This window comes from Panthera tigris, chromosome A3, assembly GCF_018350195.1.
Source record: "Panthera tigris isolate Pti1 chromosome A3, P.tigris_Pti1_mat1.1, whole genome shotgun sequence".
In the NCBI taxonomy this organism is placed as follows: Eukaryota; Metazoa; Chordata; class Mammalia; order Carnivora; family Felidae; genus Panthera; species Panthera tigris.
The window spans coordinates 92,742,369-92,756,764 of NC_056662.1; positions in this window are offsets into that span (position 1 = coordinate 92,742,369).

A 14,396-nucleotide genomic window follows, 5' to 3' on the forward strand; every position below is an offset into this window, starting at 1 on the left:
AACATCTGTGGCCCCTATAATATTTGAATTGATCAAATATTTTGAACGAAATGATTTAACTAATAATTAGCATAATTTTGACTAATCAAATATTTATATAATTGTCATTTTAAAACTTATTAGTATGAGATTCATTTATTCTCTTAAGATGCATCCCTTCACAGTGCCACAAGCCAGTCACTGAGGCAGAATGCACTTTAGGAAGCCAAAAGTCACTCAGACATATGCAAGCAAATTCAGAGAATTGTTCTGCCCTCTGTATGGGTAGAGAAGTCTGTTGGTTCAGAATCTGGAGCTGATAAAGGCTCTGTTACAGACATGAGTTGTTCCTTCTCTGTATCTTTCAAATTCAGGCAAAATTGAAACAGGAATCATTTATATCTATTGCCTTATCCTTTATCCATTTAGAGAAACACAGAATGAAGATTCACAGAATGAAAAAGGAATCTGACACAGCTTAACAGATGTTGATCACACAGGTTTGTTTTGGAAGAAAGCAAAACAAAGAAAAAAAAGTATGCATTTCTATGCAATTCAATCATTTGTTAGTATAAACATTTTTTTGGGAAATCAGAAATCAAATTTGCTTTGAGTAAAGCCTATGGTATAAATTATTCCTTAGAGACACTATGCTTATTTCCTTAAAAAAGTATTAAAATTTAGGGAGGGTAGAAAACATAATTATTTCAGCGGGTAAACACTGGTGTTTATTTAGCTTTAGAGACTTAGAAACATCTTTGGAGCTGTGCATTTTCTAAAGCCAAATACTTGCAAATAAAAATGTTAAGCTTTGAAATGGCAATCTAATTACAATGTAAACAAAAGTAAAAGGGGAATGACAAGTTGGGATTATATTGGCAAAATATACTAAAGTGGAAGATTTAATTTCCTTAGAAGACATGGTAGGGTCATAAGTCAAAGGCATTATAAAAAAAAAAAAAAAAAGATAAACACCTTAACAGGAAAAAAGGAAAGATACAAACACATGTATACACAGACATTCAAATAACAAATGGAAAAAAAAAGAGTTCATCTGATAAATAAAAAAGTAAATGAAAATTAAATAAAAAAGAGTAACCCTCTTATACCTCTACAATGGACCTAAATCCATCAACAACTCTTACAGTTACTCTCAAGATAAAGTGAGACTCTGTCTCTTGTGACCTCCCTAGTCTAAGGCACTGTCATTACTCACCTGAACTATTGCAAAAAATTTCTTCAATTCTACTTTTGTTTTTCTCAAATCTACCCTACACGTTGCAGCCAAGATTATAATTTAAAAATATAAATATACCATACTATACTTGTGCTCAATGCTCTTCTCAGGGTTGCTGCTCAGAGAAGGGGAAGAACAAGATATATCCATAGAAGATTCATGAAGTCCCCTAATCAACATGCTCACAGGTTTCTACTTCTTAGGCATTTACAAATGTGTAGAGACTTGGGACACTTGGTTGCTTTTCAGAGGAGCATACCTTAACATATTAGACACTTGTAGAAGGGATGTGTTATGTTACCTAAGAATGTAGACCAAATAAAGCAAGCTGGAAATTCCTTTGTGCCTTGTGCCAACACTGAATGTATATTCAGGAATAGCCAATAAAATTAAAATGTGCTTCTCTCAAACTCCAGCAGAAGCATCCCATACCCACTGTCCCCTCATTTATAACTTCTGTCTGCTACTCTAATGTTGTCTTCATCAGGACCTTTCTTATTAGGGCCCTTTTCATTTATAAGTAAATCCTTGGGTTAATTCACCCTTTCCTCACCCAGCCTACAGTATATGTTAGAAAAATTTCTCAAAGCATTCTTCAAGCAGATGGTATATGTTTAAAGTTAGCACGGCTGTGTAACAAATTAATCAAAATTTACCATTTTTTCAAATGTAACAAATTAATCAAATTATCATAATGTGCTATGCTCATTTTTTCTGGGGACAAGGATTTGGAAAGGGCACAGCAGGAGTGGCTTTTCTATACTTCACAGTGTCTTGGGGTTCAGCTAGGAAGATTCAAGGATGGGAATATCCCTGAATGCTTGTCCACTCCCATGTCTGGCATATGACTCAAGCATTAGGACTTAGAGTTCTGTGTGGCTTTCTCCATGTTTCTTTGCAGCATGACAGACTCAGGCTGGCCTTACTTAATGGTTCAAGGCTTTAATCATGAGTGTTACAAGCAAACAAGCAGAAACTACATCATCTTTTATGACTCAGCCTCCGGAGTTACACAATCAGTCCATGAAGGTCCAAGTAGGCACAAGCCTGATCAGATTTCAATGAGATTGCCAAAAGGAAGGGAGTGTGTCAAAGAAATTGGGGTGGGGGCATGTTTAAAGACCTTCTCAACACTGATCCTTGTAGTGATACAGTTATCTTTCCTCAACTTTATATTGTTTTTATCACTGTTGTGAAATTTAAGCAATTAGGGTGCAGAAGTAGCTACCAAGGCAGAGTGGCGTTCATTAGGAAAATTTATGTACCCTACTCTATTTGAAGAAATACAAATGAACATGGATATTTGAAAACAAATCTGATCACGCTGCTGATTAGAGCTCTGTTGATGACAAAAGGGGTGTTGATGCTTTACTTATTAAAGTTCTTGTACATTTCAAACTTACTTGGGATTTATGAATATGACAGTCATTGTAAAGTCAAAGATAACAGAGCTTAGAAAGAAAAATCAGGTAAGAATTAATGACAAAATTGAAAACAACACTAAAGTTGAATTTCTTTGTTTTTTCTGATTATTATCTAAAGTAGTAACAAACTGTATATGTGTTAAATATATATGTGTGTGTATAAAATTTTTGTTGGATGTTCAGTATTTTTACTAAAAGGTACCAAATAGAAAGTTTAGTATGGAAGATATGTAAAGATAGCAGCGGCTTTAAATACAAGCAGAAATAACATCTTGCAACTTTTTAATTTTTTTTAATGTTTATTTTTGAGAGAGAGATAGAACACAAGCAGGGGAGGGCAGAGAGAGAGAGGGAGACACAGAATCCAAAGCAGGCTCTAGGCTCTGCTGTCGATACATAGCCTGACACAGGGCTCGAACTCACAAGCCACGAGACCATGACCTAAGCCGAAGTTGGACGCTCAAATGACTGAGCCATCCAGGCACCCCATGCAACTAATATTTGAAAAGTGGAATGTGTGTGTGTGTGCACACACATGCACATCTGGCCAAATGCAGTTATATCTCAAGTATTCACACATATGGAGCTAGGTCTTTAATGATACAGTTTTGATATGCACAATATGCAACATATTTGGCATATTTTTGTTTAGATATTTATAACTAAACATAGTTAGTAATTTAAATTGTGCTAAATATATTTTAATGCTTTTTATTTTCACAGTATCTTAAAACATGTGCATTTAAGGACTATCATTTCAACCATTAGCTCTTAATAAGGTAGGCTTTTAGAAATATCAGTTCAGAGAGAATTCTGGGTAATTAACTAATGGCTATTTAGGACCTTGTTCTATACACCTTTCTTAGAACTAAGATATTTTTATAGGAGAAATACTCTGTTGCTAACACACTAATGTCCTTTAAAAACAGATGGAATTTTTATACTCAAGAGTCCAATTAGTACTTCTTAGTGAATTCTTATCCTAGTTTCTGTTTTGGGATTGGGGAATATTATCCCTTAAAGAAACATATTTGTAAAATATTATTGATGCAAATGTCTCTTAGCCTCAAGTGGAAATGCTAAAAATGATCATGCAACATTATTAAACATTATAACTATGTCATATCCTTTCTTTCCTCAGAGGAGCTCTTTTAATTTTTAAGTTCTTATCTCTTATATTCCCCTGAATCTCATAATTTATTCCATTATTTCAATGATAAGCAAATAAAAACATATATATTGTATAGGGCCTAATGCCATACTTAAAAATAGGGATGCTGGGTGGCTCAGTCTGTTAAGCATCTGACTTCAGCTTAGGTCAGGATCTCACAGTTCGTGGGTTTGAGTCTCATGTCAGGCTCTGTGCTGACAGCTCGGAGCCTGGAGCCTGCTTCGGATTCTGTGTCTCCCTTTCTCTCTGGCCCTCCCCTGCTTGTGCTCTCTCTCAAAAATAAACAAACTTCTGAAAAACAATAAATAAAAATAAAAATAAACATACATTCTATGAAGTATCATACACTAATAGTATCAGGTATAATATTAGTCTTTATCAAAGATCCCAACTTCCTTTTGTGGTAGGAGAGGGGATAAAAATAGAAGATAGATATATAAATTAAATTTTCTGTGCAATATTCCTGATATATTTTATTCAAAAATTGTTTACCATAAGCCATCTGTTCTTTAATAAATCCTTTAGAGTCATTTCGAATTACAGAAAAAGAGATTAATTTTCATCAAAATCACCAACAAAAGAGAACACTAAACCATGTTTGAGTTTCCAGATTACACAGAGATATAATTCCAGACTAAAGAATCCCAGTCTCCTAAATTTTCAGAGAAAGTAGGAAAGAATTTCAAGAATAATAAAACATACATTTTCATGCTAAAAACTAAGATAAATATGTCTCACATCTCATAAACTTTCATTATTTTTTTCAAGGGTACAGATTGAAAGAATATTTGACCAAAATGATTATGTGAGAATGACCATCCCATTCTTGTTTCCAGTGATAAGGGACATGAAAATAAATGCCTACCATTAAATAGCTGAATTTGCAGCAACTGGGTGTAGTTGCTGGGGTGCAGATATTCATCCTTGGCAACTGACTCTCCTTTAACAGATACTGATGTGGCTCAAATTCACATCTTTGGAAGTGATAAAGAGAATAATCAACAAGTCAACAGCAAACAGCAAATTTAATCAAGGCTTCAGAAGAAACTCTAATAAAATCTTTTGGGTCTTAAAAATGAAAAAGAAAGATCTGATTTAAAAATACTTTAAAAATTATCTTAAGCATTGTCTGAAAAGATTTTTCAAAAAAACATACTTAAGAATATTTTTTAGAAAATGTATATATATGTATATACACACTGATCATTAATAGTACTATTATAATCTATAAAATATTTTTAAAAATAGAAATATGGTGTAAAATACCATATTATACCAACTAAAACAAAGATAAAATTTGAAGAGCTAAAATGAGCTGTCTTACATTCCATAAAGAAGGGTAGAGATTATTTTATGTAGTTTAAAAATCTGATTTATTTTACTTAAAAAGTTGACTTACATTTAAAATTGATTTCTACATAGAATGAATTTAAGTGAGTTTTGAAAAATGTAAGGTAACTGACAGCTAAACTAGACTGTTTGTCTTTTGGGTTTTTTTGGTTTTTTTTTTTTAACGTTTATTTATTTTTGAGACAGAGAGAGACAGAGCATGAACGGGGGAGGGTCACAGAGAGAGGGAGACACAGAATCTGAAACAGGCTCCAGGCTCTGAGCTGTCAGCACAGAGCCCGATGCAGGGCTCGAACCCACGGACCGTGAGATCGTGACCTGAGCCGAAGTCGGACGCTCACCCGACCAAGCCACCCAGGTGCCCGTCTTTTGTTTTTTTCCAAATTGTTAGTGAAATTTTGAAGAAAAAAATAAACATTGCAAATCATAGCTGAAGATAGAAAAATAATGAAGAAACCATGAAAAGCAGTTAGCAACCTGAAAGGCTGTATAATGTATGATTCCATTTATACAACATTCCAGAAAAGGTGAAACTGTAGAGCTGGTAAACAAATTAGTAGGTGTCAGGGATTAAGGGAAGGGAAAATGTTGAGTAGGTAAAACACAGCTTTTAGGGTCAGCAAACTATTCTGTATAACACTCTAATGGTTTGATACATGATATTATGCCCAAACACAGAACACAGAGGGAACTTCAATGTATGCATTTTTTTTTAAATCACTTATGATATCAAGGGATCCCAAATGGAATACAGCCTGTGACAAAAGATTCTCACTGTATCACAAATGTATGGAAGAACTACACGGAGGGAGATGAGAGAAAAAGTGCTGACCTAAATTACTTTGAAATGAGAGGAGATTATAATTCTAAACACAAAAGGAAATATACAGAAGCATTACATTCCAGGAGCACCTGGGTGGCTCAATTAGTTAAGCATCTGACTTCAGCTCAGGTAATGATCTCACAACCTGTGAGTTCAAGCCCCACACTGGGCTCTGTGCTGGCAGTTCAGACCCTGGAGCCTGCTTGGGATCCTGTGTCCCCCTCTTTCTCTGCCCCTCCCCCGCTTGCGCTCTGTCTCTCTCTCTCAAAAATAAATAAACATGAAAAAAAATTAAAGAAAAAAACATTACACTCTAGTTGATAAAGATTTTTGCCATGAGGATACAGGCTAACAGTTTTTAACCATTATACAGGTATACCAGGATTTTAAGAACTAAGTAAATGGATGATGGATGGTAGAAACCAAGTTTCTCACTATTGGAGGTGACAGGCAAGCAAGAGGAAAAGGCTAGAATGATAAACGTGGTAATGGATCAGAGTTGGAGACATCAGCATGTACTTGTTTAGCTTAATGTTGATATATATAGATGGATAAATATACAGACATCTTTAAATATTTTTTGTGTTTATTTTTATTTTTGAGAGAGACAGAATGTGAACAGGCAAGAGGCAGACACAAAATCGAAGCAGGCTCCAGGCTCTGAGCCATCAGCATAGAACCTGACACAGGGCTCGAACCCACAAACCGTGAGATCATGACCTGAGCCGAAGTCAGGCGCTTAACCAACTGAGCCACCCAGGTGGCCCTACAGACATCTTTATATACACAGGTTAATATACACATGTTTCCATGCTCTGTCACCTAACAGGTCACCAAATATTGACACTCGGGGAGAAACAAAGAAATCTTACAACCCAATTTTGGTTTTTGATACCAATCGCTGCTCTCCTCCCTCCCCCCCCTCCCCCCTCCCCCCCCTCCCCCCACCCCCCGCAAAATGATGGCTCTTTGGAAAAATGCCTAATTCTGGGCTGGAGCAGGAAATATATGGATAAACGCTGAGAATTTTTTAATGCTAGAAATTAAGGAAGTACTTAAAATATTAACAACAACATATGATGGGGGGTATGTGAAAGTGATACAGTATCCAACTGAAAGAGTTCCTAATAATGAAAGCTGAACAATCTGAGCAACAGAATAGATAACATATTGAATTATAACCCAAAGTATAAGATAAATATCCATGAGCCCATACTCACATAAATAACCAAATAAATAAATCGAGAAAGAAAAGACAATTTCCTATGCAGAACAGTTCCAAACAATGTATGTATATACACTACCCCAAAAAGGAGATAGCACAACTCTCCACTTTTAAATGACAGGTTGCACATAATGGCTTCCTTCATAAAAGTGCAATATGGAATGGGGGAAAAAAGAATAACTCTACAGGAGAAATACTGCACAAACACTACCTACAGTCAGATGATCAAGGTTAGCATTAGCAGTGATTAATTATAATGACGTTCTGTACTCCTGACATTATGTAATGAAAAGCAACTTAACCTCTGTTAATTTTCTCTTCAGAACAAATAGCCTAAGTCTAATCATAAGAAAAATAAAAATATCTCAATTACAGTATATTCTACAAAATATCTGGCTAATATTCATCAAAAATACCAACATCATCAAAAACAAGGAAATCTGAGGAACTCACAGTCAAGATGATCCTACGGTGAGATGACTGCTAAACGCAATGTATCCTGGAACACACACACACAAAAAAACATTAAAAAGTAAAGAAATCTGAATAATGTGTGAACTTAGTTAATAATAACATCAATGTTGGTGTGTTATTATGACAAATCTATCATATTAATATAAAATGTTAATAGTAGGAGAAACTGGGTGCGGGAGGTATGGGGTCCCTTTCATTATTTTCCTAATTGTTCTGTAAATCAAAAACTTCTCTAAAATCAAAAGCTTATTTTTAAAAATCAATTTTAGGAGCATCTGAGTGGCTCAGTGCATTGAGTGTCTGACTCTATTTCATCTCAGGTCATGATCTCCTGGTCATGGGATATAGCCTCACCTTGGGATTTTCTCTTCTCCCTCTCCCTCTGCCTCTCCCCTGCTCACATACATGCATGCTCACTTGAGTGCGCTCTCTCTCTTTCAAAAGAAAAAAAAATGTGTAGTCATGTGTAGTAATGTCACCTATAATTGATCCAAAAATAGTTTGGAAATTTAAAACAAAACAGCAGATAATAGCATAATGAGATAAAACATTTGTGTCTATAAATGCAAGTAATTATCAAAATAAAAACATAGAGACTCTGAGACTGGGTTACCCAAAACTAAAAAAGCAACAACTCAGGGAAAAAAATATATAATACATTAGGAAAATAAACAGCAGTCATATTCAAGCAAAAATACAGCGTGTGCCCAATAGTGACACTGTGATATGCAAAGCTAAATAAGATTAAGAGTGTTGTTGTTGTTGCCGTTTTTAACTAGGAAATAATTCTATAATGTCACATAAAGAACACTCAATATCCCACATGCATGGCCATCTTATCCTGAAATTTAGAACACTTCCCAAAAGTTACCCTCAGCTGATATTTCCAATACCCCATCTTGTTTACTACTAAATAATGAAGGTAAATCAGCCTTTTTTGAAGCTGGAAAATCTCACCAACACTTATGAAGATGATTATTATGGAACAAGTTCTACTCCTATTGTTATTGTCTAAGTGTGGCAATAGGGACGCTCCCTGAGCCTGGTTACCCCAAACACAGTGTCTACTCTTTGTCATAGCTGAATCTGTGTGCTCTCTTCATTATCTGCCCCTTTCCCTACCCCTGCTCTATCACATCCATTTTACAGCTGGTAACAAAAATCCTACAAACATTTCATAAAAATGTCACTGAAAACATGCAATAAATTATTAATAGAGATGGCTTTGAATGTATATTTTTACAGTGACTAAAAATACCATTAAATACAAAGTAAAATGAAAAATAAAAAACCTGTAGCATACATAAAAATATAAAAAAGAGATCTCACCAAAAAATAAGAAATTTTGAAAAGTCCTATAGGAGAGTGTGTAAAAATGAATAGGATACATTTAAATGTTAATAAATGAATGAGAACATATCCAGTTTTACTCAAAATCATAACTTTTGGCAGTGAATTTGTCAATTATTTCAAAAACAGCCAAATAATGGTGAAGCTGGAGTGAAATAGACATGGTCAAATGTATCTGGAAGGTGGTACGTTGTCACCTTTTGTGAAGTTCTGACTCTTGGAATCATGTTAACATATCACACAAACAGAAGTAAACACGGATAGTGGAATAAAACATAAAATGGAATATATGAACGGAACCATACTGCACATGTATTACATACTCACAAAGAAGGGGGAGAAAGACCTAAGCAAATTTTGAACTCCATATTTTGACACTGTGTGTCCAGGCTAAAGACAAAAGGACTATAAAGAAATATCAAATGTTAAATTTTAGTTAGTGGGCTTCTTTTCTACAGAGGCATAGGCTAGCAATACTGGAGTACTTTCTGTGTGTTCCAGGATTAAGCAAAAAAAAAAAAATAATAATAATAAAATAATAATAAAAAGAAAAATAAATAAAAAGACAAAGAAAAAAGAAAAAACAAAAACTCTCAGGAGGAATTCCTGTTGAGAAAATAATCCTGAATAGATGCAAAGATGTTGGTATGATAATCTATATTACCAGTGTGTTTATAATTAGGAAAATTCAGATTCCACACAAACTTAAAAAGTTAGTTAGACAATCCAGGAGTTTACACAATGGAATGATATTTAATCATTTGATTAAATTCATAGATAATATATAGTGCTATAGAACACTGTTCATAATAACTTTTCTAAAATTATTTTTTTTTATTTTAGAGAGAGAGAGAACATGAGTGGGACAGGGGCAGAGGGATAGAGAGAGAGAATCTCAAGCAGGCTCCACACTCAGTGCAGAGCCCAATGCAGGGCTCAATCCTATGATCCTAGGATCATGACCTGAGCTGAAAACAAGAGTTGGACGCTTAGCCGATAGAGACACTCATGCCCCCCTGTTCATAATATTTATACAAATATTCATACTATTTTTTACACATAGTATATAGGTATATCACTTTTAAAAATGTATGTATGTACATAGAACTACTAGAAATATATCCAACAAAATGAATAATATTTACCTCTAGTGGAATACTACGTGATTGTTATCAACTTTATTTTCTGTATGACAACAGCTTTTAGAAATGAATATTTACTATTCTACAGTTAAATGCTGTTATATTTCATAAGTTATTATTTCTATGAAATAAAAAATAAATTCTTCAAGTATTGTCCTCAAAATATGAGATCAGAAATCAAATTAGTTGGGAAACAGGAATGGAAAAGGGTTGTCAGGGAGACCAATGTTCCATAACTCTGAGTCTTCTCTGTGGTGTCCACAAAGATTTCTGGGCAGCTTCTGTTACTGCACAATGGTTATGCAATCCTTGCAGCTAATCCCCTTTTGTAGACAGAAATTCTGCTCTTCTAAGACTAGCTTACGGTCTTGTGCTCAAAATGCTCAAATGGGTACAAATATCACGAAGGATGGGTAAATACTGAATTATTTTCAAATTGAGAATATGGCTTTGTCATTTAATGGATAAAATAAAATCATTTTTTAATTATGGAGTTTGGCAGTGCTAAAACAGACTAATTTCTGACTTTCATGTGGCCTTTTTGCAAAGCATAAAACACATCGACTCAGTTCTAACATTAAAACTTATTACATGTTGGGGTGCCTGAGTGGCTCAGTGGGTTGAGCGTCCTACTTCAGCTCAGGTCACGATCTCGCAGTTTGTGAGTTCGAGCCCCGTGGGCTCTGTGCTGACAGCTCAGAGCCTGGAGCCTGCTTCAGATTCTGTGTCTCCCTCTCTCTCTGCCCCTTCCCCGTTCACGCTCTGTCTCTCCCTGTCTCTCAAAAATGAATAAACATTAAAAAAATTCTAAGTTATTACATGTTGACAAAATATTGATGGTATTCTGATGGATAGCATTCCATTAATAATGCTTAAAACTGCTACAGATGAGTTTTCTTAAAAGCATTAGGTTACTAACTAGTCATCTTCCACATATTCCTATGTAATTTCTTAGGGTAAGAACCATAGAAAAAGACAAAAGTTTATCAACTTGTGCTTTTCAGTCCATTTTTCCCATTATCTATTATATGGATATGAAGAGATCTTTAATTTTGTCCATTACTTTGTATGTGGTAGAATTAATGTGAGACATAGTTAAGAATTACATACTAATTAATACAGAGACATCTACTCACCAATGCATTCTTTTTTTTAAAGAATTTTTATTTATTTTTAAAATTCCAGTATAATTAACACGCAGCATTATATTAGTGTTGGGTGTACAATATAGTGAACCAACAATTCTATCATTACCAATGCTTATCATAATAAGTGTACTCTTAATCTCCTTACCTATTCTACCCATCTCCCCCCACCTCCCCTAGAACAAGCAATTATTGTCTATATTTAAGAGTCTAAATAAGTCAGAGAAGACAAATACCATATGACTTTATCCATACGTGGTATTTAAGAAACAAAACAAGTGAACAAAGAAAAAATGAGACAAACGAAAAACCCAATGCACTATTAAAATGATTATTTCCTAAGTCTAAGTCTCATCACACTGTTTGCAATGACCTACTAAGTTTTCTTGTCTTTAGGATTTATTTTTTTTGCACCAGTTTACTCTGAAGAAAAGTACTTAAAAGTAATATGCAACTATTTAGACTAAGAGACATTTGATATTGGCCATTTAATAAAGTGATGATTAATAATTCATTTACAGATTAATCATGTCATTGGAGTTGCCTATATAGAATTTTTGTCATAATGATCTCCTACAGGCCAAATTAAACTAACCTTTAAATCACATGATTTTTCCCCTCTTTAAGCAATATCAATAATTAAAATCATAGTTAACATTTATTGTTTACAATGTGTCACACATGGTTCTAGAGGTTTTATGTGAATTAGCATTCATAATAACTCAAGAAGATAGGTAAGTGAGGTTGGTTTCCCCAGAAGCAGGGCCTGAGAAGTAGATTTATGAGCCTGAGATTTATTGAAGCAGTGCTCTATGAGTAATCTATAAGGGCATGAGAAAGCAAGATAGGGAAGAGAAAAGAATTATTCATATGCAACAACCTCAACTCAAGGGAAACTCTGGAGGGTTCATTGCTTAAAGACTCTATTCTATTTTGGGTCAAAGGAGTAGAGCTTTGGTTTCTGTCTACTAATTGCCTATGACCCCAAGGGAGGGAGTTTTCATATAGGGCGAAGAGGAGGCTAGGTTAATGTCCAGGTATCCTCTCAGGTTAGGTACCCTGAATTTCCTGAGGACTTTCCTTAGGTTTCCAATGTTCCTTACTGTTCTGTATACTATGTAGGAAAGTACCAGAGCACCACAGCAATGGAGATAGGCATACCCACAGAACCGACTGACGAATGCACTCCAGGAGAACTAAGCAGGGCACATCATGGGCATCTGAATCAACAGATCTACCATTTCTGTCATTTTAGAACTTAGGACACAGAGGCCAGGAAAATCACATGATTTACCTAAGAACACACAGCTAGGAGAATTACAGAGTTTAGATGCAAGTCTTGTCATTCTGGCTGTATAGTCAGAATTCCTACCACTACATATTGACTCAGGTTTTCAAGTTAACAATACATTTGTAGATCTACATATTTTTAAACCTCTTCTGGCAATCACTTATAAATTCGTATACTACGAGACATTAAATGAAATCCAAAGTACTACAGATATTAGAAAACTCATAAGAAAATTTTCTTAATAACTTAGCACATTATTTTTTATCAACTTATTTTTTAAACATGAATTTATAGCATCATTGCTTCATATTTCTTTCTATATAGAGGTTGCTTCATTTAAATTTGTTTCACCTTGTCAGGGTATGGTTCATATTTTGTTTTATCATTTGAGTATTTTTTCAGAGAGATAAAATTACTCTATATAGATGAGATTTTCCCATTCCAAACCAGAAGTTTTCTCAGAAAACTTGTTTAAGAAGGAATCCAAAATAAATATATAAGTAACAACACTCACATAAGACTAAAAAGTTACCATAGAAAATATACAATGGAAATAAGCACTCTAAGTTGTATGATAGGTGGTCCTGTCAGTAGCAAACAGGATGTGACATGCTGCAGACCCAGATACTACACTGACTACAATAATAAACAGTCACGAATATAGTAAAATGAGCACACAATTATGAGTTTTAATAAGGATATGCTACAGCTAAAGTTGGAAATACTTTTGGGGGTAATGGACCTACATAATTTAAAGATAGGCAGTAAACTGCAGGCAGTAAAATTCAATTACACTGACTACAAGATTCATTCAAACATGCTCCCATGAAGCATACAATCCCCAGCATCATTTTGCTGATAATGTTTCCTACAGTTATGGCTGGCCACCCTTTTATTCTGATCACTTAATTTATGAACAGAATAGAGAAAATGAATTGTTATTTTGGGATTAGAAAAAAATCTTATAGTTTGCCATAGTGATAAACTGTATCTCCCAAAAAGCGTATGTGGACTTTGCAAAACAATCACGGTTTAACTAAACTGAGTAGCTGTTAACTAGGGTGCCAAACCTATTCGGAGATGCAGAAATCATGTATCAGTGGGAGAGGTAATGCTTACGTAGCAAGATTAAAGGAAACATGAAGATGGACAACGCTAGTTACCATGTCATTCTGAGAATGACAAGGTATTTGGATGGGACTATTCATTTTCAGGATTACCAGATGAATTCAAGAAGGAGGGAAAAAATTCCTTCAAGTATTTTCTCCAAGAAGTAAATTGCAACTTAGTGAATTCTGATTTCATTACCTCAATGTGTGTTTCTTAGAAAGAGTCATTGCTTACTATATGGTGGTTTTTAAACTCCTATATTACAAAATGTTACAATAGTGTATCTTTTACAAACAGAGTAATTGTGTTTAAGGTACTTCTACAAGGAAAACAAAATTGTCCACAATATATGCAAATTGCATTGAAACTATTGATAGGAATGAAATGTCCGTACCCTTAACTGACAGATTATTAGATACTAAGAAGAGAGTATATGGAATTGCATTCAGCAAATTTACAGGCCATAAAAGGAAAGCATGCATTAAAGCTGTTTATATCATAACACAGCAAGCCACTGAAAAATTACATATTAAATTAACTATTCTATTTTGCCAGCAAACACTATCCAAGTGAGTGAAAATATTTTTTTCTATTGTCTACCATTGTCAACGTGCTGTATTTTTAAGTTTAGTCATTATATAGAAAATGACACATAATGTTAATCTTAGATTTTTC